Here is an 18364-nt window from a genome sequence, read left to right on the forward strand (position 1 = left end):
TATATATATATATATATATATATATATATATATATATAGGGATGCACCGATACGAATCGGCCGATCATGCTTGCTCGTTTTGTCAGTAAAGCCGGTTCTGTAATCAGCGGTAAATGCCATCAGGTGCGTGATTTCACGTTGAGCCGTATATACTACACACAGCCGTTGTTTACCGACGAGCTGCGCAAATCAATGTTCATTATCAGTGTGAATGTGTGCGGCTCGTCAGTGAGACACGGTATTTATCTCCATCCATTCTTTATATAAAATAAAGGGAAAAAAAACAATAATATAATATATATAAAGACACACACAATTCAACTAGATTACAATAACAAAATACAAAACCAGGAACATACAATACCAAGATGGCAACAATAAGGGGATCAGATTGATTTACTTAGACTACAAGTCTTATGCTGAAAATAACCATCTCAGCTATCGCCACTACAACCATAGAAATGCATAACATCCACATGTGTAATACAATATACCACCATCAAGCAAATCAACCACAGTGATCACCACAGCACACCACAATGAATGATAGCTTGGGTGCTATCTCAGCAAATATAAATCCCCTTTACATTAGCCGAATATACATATATACACACACATGTATACAAAAAAAACTCAAAACAAATAACATACACAATATTCACATACAATGGCCAAATCAAATGAAAAATAAACTAAACCAAACAAACATTCAGTACTGGGAAAAAACAGTGGTCTTAATATGATCGACTCCCAAATAAATCTGCCAAAACACAATTACACATTTAAATACACCTACGTTTACATTAAAACATACACTTCAAAGTACATTTCAATGAATTACACTTTTATAAAACCTTAAAACAAGATATTCAATTACCTCCACAATGTTTCCTAAATCCAACTGAATACATCATGTCCCGTTAAGCAACCATGCTGCGTAATTTATTACTACAATAGAATACACAAAACACATTGTTACAAACAAACACACCACCGTTTATGGCGTTGAATAAAAATCGACCAACCTACCCTGATGTCATCAACTACATGAACGAGGGGAAACCAGAGTACGAGGCGTAAAGCTCTAAATCAACAACCATGGTATTAGGTCTGTTACTACGATAAAAACAAAACATTCGTTCTAAAACAACCCATGTTCTGCTCATTGCATTTAACAAATTTAAGCAACCTACCCGGGTATTGTCAGCCACATACACAGGAAAAAGCCACGATAAGAGATGTACTGCTCCAAATCAAATGACCGAAATGCTGGATGTTTTTACTATAACAAAAACAAAACATACACACTCAAAAACATACCATATTCTATTTGTTACGCATAATAAATCAGCGACCTACCCAAGTAGTATCAGCAACACCGCAGACACGGGAGAGAACACACCATGTACTCTATGTGCCGCTGCTCTCCACACTCACACCAGTACAACGCCAAACAACCATGTGCGAGATGCCCAGTATCGCGCCATACACAGTTTAACTGATTAGAACGGAAGTTACGCAACACACATTCTTCCGTGATGTCATGCAAAAATACACAACCCACTACACACACCCCTACTTTAAAAATTCACCGTCCCGGTGAATACCTCCTTAGTACTCTTACTGCCATGGTCTAAATACAGTAACCTGAGAATTCACTACTGCCTCACTACGACTTAACCCCTGGGGTAGCCAAAATGGATTCGGGTGACGTCCAGCCGTAGGACGTGTACTACGTCTAATTAGGAGAGGTATCCCATCCTCTCTACCTTGTCCACTACTGCTTACAGTTGATGAACCACCACTCCCTGTATCTCCTAATGAAACCAAACTTTCCGTTGATGTAGCAGAATGTTGTTCCCCAATGCCCCCAACACCATCAACCTGATCTCCAGGACCATGGTCGGAACATAACTGCATTCCCCTTTCCGTTTGTCCTGTACTCATCGGATTCAAAGCCCTCGGATGGGAAACTGTAACTTCCGCAACCAATCCATCACTTTCCTCCTCCTCAGTCTCCTCCTCTACTACTTCATTACTCTCTACTCCTCCCTCAGCCCCTGAGGTCCGAATGACATGAAGTAGGGACTGGCTTTAACTCAGATCTATGGAGGCACTTAGTAGGACCCACACCATCTTGGCGGCGCACCTCATACACATTACCGAGGCCGTCCTTACATTCCACAACTTCAAACACACTAGGGGCCCATGCATCTTGGATCTTATTTCGCCCTAAAGGATGACTCCTACAATAAACTAATGTGCCTGGAGCAAGGATGGATACATCATTCGGTGGTATTCTCTGGTATGGAGCCCTTTCCTCTAAATACCTCCGGGCGCTATCATAGACCACAGACAAGTGCTCTTTATGTTGAAGAATCCAGTCACCTACACTACCTTCTACCAGCTCCTCCCCAGCCACACCCAAAAGAAAATCAATGGGCAACTGTGGCTTCTGACCAAACATAAGATCATAAGGGGAGTGCTGTGTTGACTGATGAACAGTTATGTTATACGCAAATAAGAGTTGCGAAAGGAACTGTGGCCACTTTCTTTTCTTATCTGGGGGCAAAGTTCTCAGCAAATCGTGCAACGTTCGATTAAAACGTTCGCACTGCCCATTTCCCTCAGGATGATATGGGGTGGTACGACTCTTCTGAATTCCGTAGATCTCACAAAGATGTTTGAGCAACTCACTCTCAAAGCTACGGCCCTGCTCGGAATGTATACGCTTGGGTACACCATACACACAAAACCACTTTTCCACAAGTATATGAGCCACAGTCTTTGCTCTCTGATCTGTGGTGGCAAAGGCTTGTGTGAATTTAGAAAACACATCTGTTACCACCAAAACATTCTCCTGACCGTTACTAGCTCGTTCCATAAGAGTGAAATCAATAGCAATGATTTCCAGCGGCCTTGATGCACTAAGACTTCCCATATAGGTGCGAAATTTAGGCTGTGTGGCCTTAGCCAATACACACCTCTCACATTCACTACACCACTTTTTAACATCCTTCCACATTCCTGGCCAATAACATCTTTCCCTTAGCAGGGTTGTGGTTCGCTCAACACCCTGATGGCCATGATTGTCATGCACATTCCTAAACACCTCAGCCCTTAACACCATGGGAAGTAATAACTGTAAGACAACCTCTCCTACAGGTGGAAGCTGAACCTTTTGATACAATACTCCCTTATCCTCCCTAATCCGAGACCACTGCCTAACTAACTCCCTAAGACCTTCAGGTCCCTGGGCTATTTCTCCCTTTGAGGGCGGTGTTCCCCCCCTCCAGTGTCTCAAAAAATTTCCAATCACTGGATCAGACGCCTGCAGGACAGAGAGATCGCCTTTCTCTCGCATTGGTACAGCATTTACAGCTAGAACTTCAACAGTATGAAAATTTGACTTCAACACTTGCTGGCTCACAATCACCTCAGTTGGAACTACAGTCCCAGCACCACTAATCACCTGACTACTCTCAATAGGTGCGGGAAGAGGCGACAATGCGTCCGCATTACGATTAGCTGCCCCCGGTCGGTACCGAAGCTCAAAATCAAAAAGAGCCAGCTGAGAAGCCCAGCGCTGTTCTATTGCTGCCAATTTCGCTGTTTGCAAATAACTCAAAGGGTTATTATCAGTATATACAACAAACTTATTACCCATTAAATATTCCCTGAACTTCTCAGTTACTGACCATTTTAAAGCCAAAAGCTCCAATTTCATCGAGCTATAGTTTGACATGTTAGTTTCAGGAGGGCGCAAACCTCTACTTGCAAATGCAATAGGCCGAATCTGTCCCCCCTGATCTTGAGACAAAACTGCTCCGAGACCACGGTGACTCGCATCGATTTCCAAAATGAAAGGTTTTGCAAAATCTGCATATCCCAAAACAGGGGTATGCACCAACTTCTCTTTAAGAGTCACAAAAGCTTTTTCACAATTATCAGTCCAATGTTGTTCGAAAGAGCCTAAAGCCCTACGAACCGGCTTTTTACCACCTTGCAAAGCTCCCACCAGCTTATGCAAAGGTGCAGCAACCAAAGCAAACCCTTCAACAAATCGAAGATAATATGAAGCGAAACCTAAAAAGGAACGCAATTCCGTCACATTACTAGGCCTTTGCCACTGGGCCACAACACTAACCTTTTCCGGGTCCGTAGCTACCCCCTCTGCTGAAATAATGTGCCCCAGATATTTTACCTCAGTCTGAAACAAATGACACTTTTGTAGCTTCAATTTCAAGTGATATTGCCGGAGACGTCCCAACACCATTTCTAACCTCTCCAAATGCTGCTGAAAAGTAGTTGAAAAGACAACGATATCATCAAGATATAAAAGCAAAGCATGAAATCGTTGGTCGCCAAATATCCTTTCCATAAGGCGCTGAAAGGTAGTTGACGCATTGCACAACCCAAAGGGCATCCTTGTAAACTCAAAGAGCCCAAAGGGAGTGCAAAATGCAGTCTTCTCCTGATCTTGCCTGGCTACAGGAACCTGGTTGTATCCACTAGCCAGATCTAAAGTGCTAAACAACCTAGCCCCGGCCAAAGCATCCAAGGACTCCTCAATCCGTGGGAGAGGAAAAGCATCCTTACGAGTTCTTAAATTTAGCTGTCGATAGTCAACACACAGCCTAATTGAACCATCCTTTTTTGCACAACAACAATTGGGGAAGCATATGGACTGCAACTTTGCTTTACAACCCCTTGATCTACCAGCTCTTGAATATGCCGCTTTACTTGATCGTACTGAGAAGGAGGTAACCTACGATAACGCTGTCGCACTGGAGTCTCGTCCAGTAAAGGTATTGTATGCTCAACCAAAGTGGTACAGCCTAAATCACCTTCCCCACGACTAAAGACATCACTATACCTCTTCAAGAGATTGCGGGCTTCCGATTCTTCCTGCGAAGACAAATTCGGCCAAACTAACTGTGAGAAATCTACCGAAGGGAGTTCTTCTACTGCCACCGCTTGAACTATGGCTACCTGTTCTCCAGTAGATCTCTGAGCATCAAACTGTACCTGTGTTGTTGGCTGTAATGATACTAAGTGAAATTCTCCAAGAACTACCTTAGGCCTAATCCACCGATCATGAGTCCCTTTATTCACAACAGGTACCTCCAACCTTCCCTGAGTAACTGGAAGAAAGGCAGAAGATATAATCAAATCACACGGTAAGTGGCAATTCTCCAAAGGTAAGGGCTCTAACAAACCTGAGGAAAATGTAGAGCCTAAACCAGTGTGACAAATAGCAGAAACAAACTTTAACGTGCCAGCTGGGACCAGAGCAGCAGGTCCAGGACGAACCCGAACACGGCCAATCAACCCTGTGTCAAGGACACGGTCAAGTTGTCTGCATTCTGCAAGTGCCTTCTTCCATTCTTTTTCCAAAGCTTGTACATCTGGAACTTGAAACAAAGAATCACCATGCTGTATAAATAATTCTTGATAACACTGATTGATCACATTCATTCCTAACAAGCCGGGAATCTGGCCATGTTGCCCCTGACCCTGTACTCCCTCTGGATTCTTCACTACTAAGATCCCCATCCTAGGGAGTAATCTACCCAATACTTGGACATTTACCTCCAAATAACCCAAATACGGGATAGCAAGACCATTAGCCGCCTTCAACTTTAGCCAGCTACAAGACTGCAACTCCGTCCCAAAGCCGGCTGAAGATGTTAAAAAAAAAAATTGTTCAGTAATAGTGGTCACCATTGAGCCGGTATCTAGCAAACAAGCCACCGGTACCCCCCCAACTATCATTTCCACTGTAGGACATTTCCCTATAAGCTTGGTACTACCGTATCCTTTTAAACCCAAAAACTCCCCTTCCGATGCCTAGGCACCAGCATCGGAGGGTTCAAGTTTTCCGATTGACCAACTGTAGATCTAATTGTAGCAGTGGACAGCCTCGTGGAATGACCTCAAATCTACATTGCAAAACCTAGCAATATGACCTGGTTTATTGCAACGAATACATATAGGTTTACCATCTGGCTGATAAGGAAACTTGGAGCCACGTGCACGACCATCATACTTCTTATGGAACGCTGGGGGTTCAAGATGTCTCATAATATTGTCTAATTGTACTTGCTGTTTACGAAGACACTCCTTCAGTTCTTTCAACTCATCAACTGACTGTACTGCCGCTACATTTGTTTGAATCTCCCCAACCATACCCTGAGCACTATACGAATAAGCACGAGGCCTTTGGCTCACAACACGTTCTCCTTCCTCTACCCACTGGATGGCTTCCATACGAATATCTAAGAAGGAGACAGTGGGGTCCATACCTACCCGTCGCTTTAACTCTCGTCTCAACATGTTATCTCTAACGTGTTCAATAAACTGGTCCCTAAGAACAGAATCAGGATTAGCAAAACATTGTGGGTCCCTTCGCTGGACTGCTTCAATAAGGGACATAAGGGCATGAGAATATTCTCGCAACGATTCTCCCTCCATCTGTTTTCGTTGAAAGAACTGAGTCTGTAGTCCTATATAAGATTTAGAACAACCATAGGTCTCACGAAGGATGGAAAAAATCTTTTCTGAAGTATTTCTTTCTATAGGGGTCCTAAACTTAATTTCCGCCTTTGCCTCACCTTCCAATAAATCAAAAACAAAAAAAACTTGTTCAGCATCTGACATATGGCGTAAAGTCAAAGAGCCACGCACCTCCTCCATCCAATCTTCTACTTTCAAAGAATCCTGGGAAGCCTTGCCCGAAAAACGTGGACACTTCCTTTCCCTTGGAACATAAACATATCGCTCTGTTACCACAGGAAGAGATGGCATAGACACAGGAATTGGAAGAGAGTTAGTCAAAGAAATCGGAACAGAGGAAGAACCCTCCAACAAATCATTAGTAGGGGCAGTTACCACTCTTTGAGTGCTTTCTTCTCTAAGTCTGGCATTTTCTGACTGCAGTTGTTGTACCAACTCAGTTAATGTCTGCAGTTGTGCCGCCATTTCTTCTGCCATACTGAAATAAAGAAAAAAAAAAAAACAGGCAAACACAACCAGACAAAAACACAAAATGAGAGAGAAAAAAATAATAAGTAAATAATAACAATAATAATAATAATAATAATAATAATAATTCAAATATCTCTCAATCACTCAAAAAAACAAGAGAAAAAAAAAACTGCTGCTCCCGGCCGATGCTCAGAACCCTTGACGATGATCTAGGACTTCAACCACTGTTCTTCCCAGTACACAACAAACAAGAAAAAAAAAAAAAAAAAGAAAACATGCACCATACAAACACGGCCTTAATATTTCTGTCCTGCCGACTGCGCCAAATGTTACGGGGACAGCAAAATACCAACCCACAAATACTTAGAGACACTGGATCCGCTCAGGATATTCAATTAAATGAATGTATAGGCACTGGTGCAGTACATGGTTTCTTTATTTATCTCCATCCATTCTTTATATAAAATAAAGAAAAAAAAAACATTAATATATATATAAAGACACACACAATTCAACTAGATTACAATAACAAAATACAAAACCAGGAACATACAATACCAAGATGGCAACAATAAGGGGATCAGATTGATTTACTTAGACTACAAGTCTTATGCTGAAAATAACCATCTCAGCTATCGCCACTACAACCATAGAAATGCATAACATCCACATGTGTAATACAATATACCACCATCAAGCAAATCAACCACAGTGTTATCACCACAGCACACCACAATGAATGATAGCTTGGGTGCTATCTCAGCAAATATAAATCCCCTTTACATTAGCCAAATATACATATATACACACACATGTATACAAAAAAAAAAAACTCAAAACAAATAACATACACAATATTCACATTCAATGGCCAAATCAAATGAAAAATAAACTAAACCAAACAAACATTCAGTACTGGGAAAAAACAGTGGTCTTAATATGATCGACTCCCAAATAAATCTGCCAAAACACAATTACACATTTAAATACACCTACGTTTACATTAAAACATACACTTCAAAGTACATTTCAATGAATTTCACTTTTATAAAACCTTAAAACAAGATATTCAATTACCTCCACAATGTTTCCTAAATCCAACTGTACAAGGCCAAACAACCATGTGCGAGATGCCCAGTATCGCGCCATACACAGTTTAACTGATTAGAACGGAAGTTACGCAACACACATTCTTCCGTGATGTCATGCAAAAATACACAACCCACTACATATATATAACTGCAGAAGAGTCAAGTTTTAAATAGGACAAATATGGAAACTCGTTGATCATTTTTGAACGCGATGCTATTGGTCTAATAGGATTCAATGATCTATGCTAAGCTACGCTAAAAGTGATATCGCCAGAACAGGAGAACGGCTGAATGGATTTCAAAATGGTAAAAATCAACTTATTAATTCGGGGGGAGTTGGAGAATGAGCCTATTTCCAAAAAAGTGGAGTGTTCCTTTAAGGTAGTACTTGGTTAAAGGAGTAGTTCACTTTCAGAACAAAAATTTACAGATAATGTACTCACTCCTTTGTCATCCAAGATGTTCATGTCTTTATTTTTCCAGTCGTAATCAAATTCTGTTTTCTGAGGAAAACATTTCAGGATTTCTCTCCATATAATGGACTTCTATGGTGCCCCCGAGTTTGAACTTCCAAAATGCAGTTTAAATGCAACTTCTAAGGGCTCTGAATGATCCCAGCCGAGGACGAAGGGTCTTAATAACCGAAATAACCGATTGCTAAATAAGACCTTTTTTTTTCTCGCCTGTGATCGTTTAAAGCCATTTGAAGCTGCATTTTGGAAGTTCAAACTCTGGGGCACCATAGAAGTCCAGAGAAATCCTAAAATGTTTTCCTTAAAAAACATAATTTTCTTACGACTGAAGAATGAAAGACGTTAACATCTTGGATGACAAGGGGGTGAGCCTACATTATCTTTAAATTTTTGTTCTGAAATTGAACTACTCCTTTAAGCACCTTTGAATTGATGCGTGAAGTGAATATGATGCGCCGATAGCCTACCTGTACTTGTTTGTTGATTTTTTTTTTTTTTTCTGGCAAACTCGTATAGTTGGATATTGTCTTAGAGTAGTCTATACATCTGTTAGACATTGTGTAACAATGATGACACGCCTTCTTGTCGTGTTAAGCACTGTACTCAAAGAGAAGTGCTCCAGAGCTGCTATATAAAAAACACAAGCAATCGCCTTTAGTCCGTCAGAGTTCCCAGAGAGCTGCGCTGTCAATCAAACCCTCACACGAAAGAGTCTGTCATCAAAGAAAGGTGAGAAAAATAACCTTTTTGTGTTGTTTTAATCGTAGGTTGGTCGTCAGTTTTAATATGGAAGTAAAATTTCCATTCAGAAGTATGAGATACAGTCGTGACCTTTCAGCCAAAAGCCTAGCAATGATTTTGTAGGCTATGGTTTTAAACACCTTTTAAGTCATTTTTTTAATGTCTCGTGTAAAATTGTATTCTACACTATTGTATACACTACCAGTCAAACGTTTTAGACAGAAAGATTTTTAATGTTTTTTAAAGTCTTTCTGCTCACCAAGACTGCATTTATTTGGTCTAAGTATAGCAAAAACAATACATTTTGAATATTTAAAATAACTTTTCTATTTGAATATATTCTAAATGATAATTACTCATGTATCAAAGCTGCATTTTTAGCATCAGTATTCCAGTAACTATCATTCAGGAATCATTCAAATCAAGTATTACATAGAGTATACATAGTATTACATTTTTCAGTTTTCTTTGATGAATAGAAAGTTCCGAAGAACAGCATTTGTCTGAAATAGAAAGCTTTTGTAACATTATAAATGGCTTTGTCTTAAACACCACTTTTGGTCAATTGAAAGCATCTTTGTTTTAAAAGTATTAATTAAAAGATTAATTTCTATAAATTCTTAAACAGCAAATCAGCATATTAGAATGATTTCTATAAGGGTCATGTGACACTGAAGACTGGAGTAATGATGTTGAAAAATTTAGCTTTGATAACAGGAATAAATTACTTTTTAAAATATATTCAAATAGAAAACAGTTATTTTAAACAGTAAAGCAGTAAAAGTAAGAAAAGCTTTTTTTGCAGTGTTTTGATGCTGTTTTTTGCTCGCTTTTTCAATAGGCTATCATTTTTCGCTGTTTGAATAACAGTGGAAATTAAATAATTACAATTAATAGGCCTAACTTACGATGTTTTTATTAAATTATCATGTTAGGCACAGTTTCCGTCATATTAAAAACATTTCATGACATGACACGGCACTCATTATCTGGTACTTAAAAGAAGGGTTTATAATGTGCTTTGTTAACAGATTACACTTGGTTACTTTGGCTATAGCCTACTGGATTTGGGTCAACCTCTGCCTACGGAGAGAGGGGGAATTTTTTTTTTTTTTTACAAATCACACCCTGAAAATATGTAATTAATTGCTATTTTTGTATAATATTTATGTATAAAAATGTATATAATTATATTATATGAATATATATATATATATTTTTTAAAAGACGGCAAGCTCTGGTCTTGTCTTGAATTCAAAGAAAGTCATTGTTCAAAACTAGGCTGCATTTTTATGTATTTATTTATTTTGTAGATGCACTCTCATCAGCTGGTGTTCATAGTCATTGCTGTGATGTGGATAGTGACGATCACAACTGCATATCCACACACACCAGACGTTGTCATTCCTGAAGAGGACATGACCAAATACTACTCTGCACTACGACGGTATATGAAGCTCATCACACGACAGAGGTAAGATATAAAAAAAGTGTAAATAAATAAAAAGCATTTAGACGACCAGCTGAAATTAAGTTTACAAAGAAATAGGCCTTCCATTTTTTTTTACAGTAATCATTTTTCATTTTTGAGTAACTTTGGAATAAGTTAACTTTGAACTGATGCATTTATTGATCTAAACCTCTTTCAGGTATGGGAAAAGAAGCAGTCCAGAGCCTGCGTTCTTGAGTCTGCTGTTGAGAGAGACAGCACAAAGCAGTGAGACAACATATGATGAAGAAGACACTGAAAATGACAAGTTCAGGTTAAACCTACAACATTTTATTTAACTGGAGACTGATTATGATCTTTATGTATTATCTCAGCCATCGTTGTTTTGTTTTACAAAAAAAAAAAAAACATTGTCTAAACTTAGTTATTTTTAAGTTTTATATAATTTCCTGTCTCTTATTCATATGATTGTGTTTTCACAGATTAAAGGAAATGTCCATTTGGTAATGGAAGTGATGTTGGCAGTGACCAAAGAGTGGCAGTGTGGAGCTTTAAATCTTTGCTCTGATACTGTTTTCATATGCTTTGATCATTATGTTGTGTATTATTCATTATACAGTGTTTGTGAAATAAAATCATTGAAGCATTAATATTAGTGGTTGTATATTAATTAAATCACAGACATTTTAACCTCATAATAAACTGAAAACATTTATAAATCATGTACATATTCTTAGGTTTGGATACCTTTCAGACCTTAAAAGAAATTTTAAGTTTCTAAAGTATAATATAATATAGATATTCGACCAGTCAAAAGTTTTTGAACAGTAAATTTTTTAATGTCTTTTAAGAAGTTTCTTCTGCTCACAAAGCCTGCATTTGTTTGATCCAAAGTACAGCAAAAACAGCTAATTTTTTTTATATTTTAACCATTTAAAAGAACTGTTTTCTGTGTATATATATTTTGTAAAATGTATTTTATTTCTGTGATCAAAGCTTAATTTTCAGCATCATTACTCAAATTAATAAAGACATTTATAATGTTACAAAAGATTTTTATTTCAGATAAAGGCTGTTCTTCTGAACTTTCTGTTCATCAAAGAAACCTGAAAAAAATATACTTAGTTGTTTTCAACATAACAACTATAATAAATGTTTTTTGAGCAGCAAATCAGAATATTGGAATGATTTCTGAGGAATCATGTGACTGGAGTAATGATGCTAAAAATTCAGCTTTGAAATTACAGGAATACATTACATTTTAAAATATATTAAAAAATAAAGTGTAAAGTCGGCAACACCAAAGCTCCAAAAAATATCAAAAATATTTATTTTTAAAACAACTTTCGCATAGCGTATGTCTCATCTGATGAAGAGCCTGCGTGATCGAAACGTCACATACGCTATGCGAAAGTTGTTTTAAAAATAAATATTTTTGATATTTTTTGGAGCTTTGGTGTTGCCGACTTTACACTTTATTTTTTACTTGTTGCTTTTTAGTCGAGCACCTATTTGAGACTGATGTGCGTGCTTTTGTTTCATTTTTCTTCGTTTTAAAATATATTCAAATAGAAAAAAGTTATTTTAAATTGTAAAAATATTGCAAGCGCTAATCTTCAAAATTAAAATAATAAAAACGTTTGAAATGTTTTACTTTACATGTAATGAATATAGAATATATGAAAGCTTCAGCTTTTGAAATACGTTTTTCACGATATACAAATTTTTTTGATGTGCACGCTGCAAATAAACGTTTTAAATGTGTTAATGTTGCCCTCTTCTGGACAATAAAATTAAATTAGGGGTCACCACATGGACTGATAATATACCTAAAAATTCCAGTGTCAGAGATTATACCATAGATAGCTTAAAGTGCAATTTTATTTTAATGAGCAGAATATTTAATGATGAATGGTTACTGTCTAAACTCCTAGTTCCCTAATAGATTCTTTATAAAGGGAATTATAAATTTTTAATTATTTAAAAATGTACGTCATAAAATTTATGATCATACTAACACTGTTGCCTGGTCATACACACCCTGAGTAAATGGGAGGAGAAAATACATAATCGTCTCACATATTTCACATATGAGTCGCACATGCTATTAAATAGTAATCCTACGGAACAGCCTACGGTTAGTGGGCGTGTCCTTTTGCATCCCGTTCATCCGATTGGTTATTCCACACGGGCGTCACCGAAAGGGGCGGGTCTGAGCGTCTTGACTGACATATAGAGCACTAGAGAGGATAAGTGTCTTGTTCTGTCTGCCTGGGAAATTCATGGAGCTTTAAATTTCTCACCGGGACACAGGTCCACCCAGGGGGGTCAGTGAGGTAAGTCTTGAGGACCGTGAATGTTTTAAGATTGTAGGTGCGGGTGTTTGTGTGAGCATGGCTCTACACGTGGCTGTCTATACAGCTGTCTCACACTGGGGACACTTTTGATTGGAGCGCTAACCAGCTAAATCCAGTTAGCCGTCTAATAATAAACAGCTGATTGCTGCTAGCGCTCCTCGGCTACACTGTTAAAGCTAACTGCTGCAGGTAATGCAGCCTATGAATGAAAGAACTGCGAAAACGAACTAAACGAACGTTTAATGTTAACTTTATAACGTAGGAGAAAACGAGGGAGGTTTGTAAAAGCTCTACTAGCACAACGCGAGCAATGTGCTCCGCGCGTCCCACGCGTTGTACGTTTCCTTTAAGTTGAATGGGCCGCACGTGTGCTTGTTGCCATCATAAAAATCTAATGCGTAATGTTACGTACGGTACGTAGGTTATATGAATTGGAGCAGTATCTGAATAAGATGTGCCACTGCCAGGCTGTCATCTGTAGGTAGAATGAGCGAGCGAGTTGCCTGTAACAATGAGAGCAACCCCGATTTCAGACGGTCACTGGCCTTTGTGGCGTTATAACTCATTTACAACACATAGTACAAGTGCATATTGAATTTGACAAAAATACATTTGCATCTGACGTCTTAAGCGTGGCCATTTATGTACATGTCTAAATCTCAAACAGACACGTCTAGCCCTAATCTAGTAACGTTAACCATAGTTTAGTAGCAAATGAAAAGGGAAAAACATTGAATCATGCACGGCTCTGATTTGTTCAATGCCTGACTCATGATAATTACATTTATTTTCCACCTTCAAGGAAACCTTGTAGTTATGTTTTTAATCGTGACATTTTAAAGGAGTAGTTCACTTTCAGAACAAAAAAATTACAGAAAACGTACTTACCCCCTTGTCATCCAAGATGTTCATGTCTTTCTTTCTTCAGTCGTAAAGAAATTGTTTTTTGAGGAAAACATTTCAGGATTTCTCTCCATATAATGGACATCTATGGTGCCCCCGAGTTTGAACTTCCAAAATGCAGCTTCAAAGCGCTCTAAATGATCCCAGCTGAGGAAGAAGGGTCTTCTAGCGAAACGATCTGTTATTTTCTAAAAACATTTACCATTTATATACTTTTAATCTCGAAACAGAGTACACACCAAGCTAGAAAATATGAGCATTTGAGGTTAAAAAGTATATAAATTTGTACTTTTTTTTTTTTTTTTTTTTTAGAAATTAACCGATTGTTTCGCTAGATAAGACCCTTCTTTCCTTGGCTGTGATCATTTATTACATGATGTGTAGCGTGAGAGTGGCATTGTTTGTCGTACATGGTAACAGTAACTAAGGAGGGTGGGTTTTTGCGATCCCAGTTTTTGGGTTTTTCTTCTCCATGTCACCCTAGCGCCATTTTGGAGAGTACCAGGGCACATGCGCATGCTTTGATCTGCATGTAAACAACGTATGTGCATGGTGCTGCTGAGGCTTTCGTTGCACCTTGTTTACGTTGTTTGCTCTTGGATTTCATCAAAAATGTCTTAATTTGTGTTCTTAAGACGAACAAAAGTCTTACGGGTTTGGAATGACATGAGGGACAGTAATTAATAACAGAATTTTCATTTTTGGATGAACTATCCCTTTAACAATTTACTGTTGGAGCCATATTGAAATTCCAATATCTCTGGAACTGAACTACACCTGGCCTTAAAAATGAAGATGACAAAATGAAAGTCTGTTGAGACCCAATATCTAAAAAGGCATTAAGGTATTTTTAATATTTCTTGGGTTACAGGCATGCAAACTTTGAAGAACAAATTCTAAAAAAGCTGTTTTCCCATTTTTGAATGGTCACTGTTGACATATAGTGCAACAAAGATGGCAAAAGTCAACAGATTTTACTAATAAAACTACCAATTTATGTGTAGAAATTTTTTTTATCATGCTTCCATCTTAAGTTAGTTTTAGCCCCCTGTAATTTGGCTGTGAATCTCATGTGAAAATTCTCATTTTGACGTCCCTTTACAAAATTCTGGATAACTCAGTAAATACTCATCCATGACATTTAATATTTTGACTTTTATCACTATACATGTCTGTCTTCCTTCAGAAAAAATATTAACAAAATCAAAAATTCGAGCAGGGGACCGGGGTTGAGTAGACATGTATGGGTTTATTTATTAATTTAAGTTTGGGTGCAGTCAGTGTTATTTTTTTTTTTTTTTTTTAGCAATTAATACTATTATTAATTATTGTTAATTGTGTTGAGCAGTGATGCATTAAATTGATCACTATGCATCGGTAAAGACTTTTACAAAGAAAAAAAGTCTTATGCTTTTCAAAAAAAATATTAAGCAGCGCAGGTTTTGAGCTGTAATGGTGATTATAATAATATGAAGAAATTCTGAAGCACCAAATCAGAATATTAAAATAATTTCTGAAGGATCATGTGACACTGATGACTAGAGATGGCTGCTGAAATTTTAGCTTTGACATCACAGAATTTATTGATTTATTTTACAGTTTTTTTTTTTAATATATATATATATATTATTATTATATATATATTTTTTTGTCATTACTGAAAACTGTAGCTTTGGTTTTAGGTGATTGCTCTGTCAGAAGGGTCATTCTGTTAGTTAATGCCTGGCAGTGTATACAGTTAGTTTAAAATCATAATAATTTAAGCAAACATTTCACTTTATTTATTTATTGTTGTTTGTTTCTGTTTTACTTTGTGTTAAATGTAAACTGCTTTTACACGCTCCTCCACTTTGAAACACCTTGGCCTAGTTACATTCTCCCCAGCCTTTTGGCCTCAAGCTATTAGTGTGAAAATGCTATTCTACAGTATACAGTGCAAGCGTACATCATGTACAATGATTCATAGAACATCACACAAGACAGATCGAGTCAGCAGCATGTGATTACTCTGCTCACTTTAAATTACCAGTATACTGTTGTACGACAGTGATGGGTTTTAAAATTAGGTTGCTAAAAACCTTTTTCCAGTTAATAATGGTGTTAGATGGAGTGATTGGAACATTTATATATATTTTTTGGGGGGATTGTTGTGGCTTCATACAGAATGCCCCCTGTGAAGTAAGACAGGAAGGCCGCTGTCTTGATCTCTTAATGACTCCCAATCAGATTAAACTTCCACGCTTATTCTTAATATGTTGTATTCACCTGCCACCACAGTCGTAGTATTGTTCTACTTCCTTAACCAGTCATTGTTCTACTTCCTTAACGAGTCTTGGAATGGATATGCGTTGTTTTGGATGTGCCAAGACATGATTTAGCACATTTTGTTCAGCGGGCTAAAGGTGTACACTACCATTCATGGGATGTTTGGGATTTTTTTTTATGTTTTTGAAAGAAGTGTCTTATCATGCTCACCAACGTTGAATTTATTTGATTGAAATATATACAGTCAAGCCTGAAATTATTCATACCCCTGGCAAATTCTTACTTAAAGTTACTTTTATTCAACCAGCAAGTTTTTTTTTTTTAACCAGAAATGACACAGGCTTTTCCCAAAAGATAATAAGATGACGTACAAGAGGCATCATTGTGGAAAAAAAAATATTTCTCGGCTTTTATTTACATTTGAACAAAAAGTGGCATGTCCAAAATTATTCATACCCTTTGCAAACTGTCACAGTCTATGGGAAAATCCAAAGTTCTATACCATTCCAAATAGTCCAAGCTGTTCTAAAGCATCCTAATTACCCTGATTCATTGGGAACAGCTGTTTTAATAAACTCAACAGGTGAAAACAAGCTCTCTGCTGTTGGTTTGTGGACAGTCATGGTTAAGACTAAGGAGCTCACAGAGGACCTGTGGCTACGCATTGTGGCTGCTCACAAGTCAGGAAAGGGCCATATCTAAATGTTTTGAAGTTCCAGTGGCTACAGTGCAAAGTATTATTAAAAAATACAAGACGTTCCGCACTGTGAAAAATCTCAGAGGACGTGGTCGGAAGCCAAAAGTGACACCTGTGCTGGCCAGGAGGATAGTGAGAGAGGTAAAAAAGAATCTAAGGATCACCACCAAGGGCATCCTGATGAATCTGGACTCTGCTGGTGGCAACATCTCAAGGCAGACAGTCCAACGGACACTGCACACCACTGGGTTCCACGGACGCAGACCAAGGAGGACACCACTTCTCCAGATAAGGCACACAAAAGCCCGCTTGGCCTTTGCAAATGCTCATCTGGACAAAGAAGAAGACTTCTGGTCTTCTGTTTTATGGTCGGATGAAACAAAAATTGAATTGTTTGGCCACAATGATGTAGGCTTCATTTGGCATAACACTGTCAAACATGGTGGTGGGAACCTAATGTTTTGGGGGTGTTTTTCAGCCGGTGGACCAGGGAACCTAATCACAGTGAACAGCACCATGAAAAATGAACAATACATCAAAATTCTCAACAACAACATCAGGCAGTCTGCAGAGAAACTTGGGCTTGGGCACTAGTGGACATTTCAGGACAACAACGGCCCAAAACGCACAGCAAAAGTGGTGAAGAAATGGTTGGCAGACGAAAACATTAACATTTTGCAGTGGCCCAGCCAGAGTCCTGACTTAAATCCAATTGAGAATCTGTGGAGGGAGCTAAAGATCAGGGTGATGGCAAGGAGACTCTCCAACCTGAAAGAGTTAGAGCTCATCGCTAAAGATGAATGGGCAAAAATACCAGTGGAGACATGCAAAAAGCTGGTCAGCAGTTATAGGAAGCATTTGATTGATGTAATAGCCAATAAAGGCTTTTCTATTGATTATTGAGAAGGGTATGGATAATTTTGGACATGCCACTTTTTGTTGAAATGTAAATAAAAGATGAGTAATATATTTTTTTTTCCACAATGATACTTCTTGTACATCGTTTTATTATTCTTCTGGGAGACGTCTGTGTCATTTATTCAACCAGCAAGTTTTATATATATCCTGTCCTTCTGAAAAAATAATATTGAAATAATATTTGCACTTCATTTCATTTGTTGTTTAAATTTTTTTTCATTTTTATTTTTTTTTAAAGTGAAGTTCAAAAAAATATTTGTTTTCTTTGTAAATTTTGAAGCTATGGAAAAATTGTGTCCCGAATTTTCATGTCACTTCCGAAACGGTGTATGTTTTAGCCCATTGGCTGAGACTGATTTTAACTACACTCCTAAATTTATGATCAGGAAATATTTATGTATCTCTCTCTTTCTCAAAGCTATAAGGTTTAAGTATATGGCATCCTGTAACTGTGTTCAAAAGTATGAAAAATCTGTGTTTAA

The 18364-nt window shown here is 37.8% G+C and overlaps 1 protein-coding gene across 2 annotated transcripts in view; it reads left to right on the forward strand.

Moving 5' to 3' along the window:
* Positions 1–12958: 12958 nt before the first annotated feature.
* The window catches only part of pals2a (protein associated with LIN7 2, MAGUK p55 family member a), a 35625-nt gene continuing 30219 nt past the window's right edge, over positions 12959–18364 (forward strand). For both annotated transcript variants that reach the window (XM_073846654.1, XM_073846656.1), the window contains exon 1: positions 12959–13078. The gene's annotated coding sequence lies outside the window, so the exon portion shown is untranslated. The remainder of the gene's footprint in view (positions 13079–18364) is intronic.

This window comes from Garra rufa, chromosome 9 (genome assembly GCF_049309525.1).
Source record: "Garra rufa chromosome 9, GarRuf1.0, whole genome shotgun sequence".
In the NCBI taxonomy this organism is placed as follows: domain Eukaryota; kingdom Metazoa; phylum Chordata; class Actinopteri; order Cypriniformes; family Cyprinidae; genus Garra; species Garra rufa.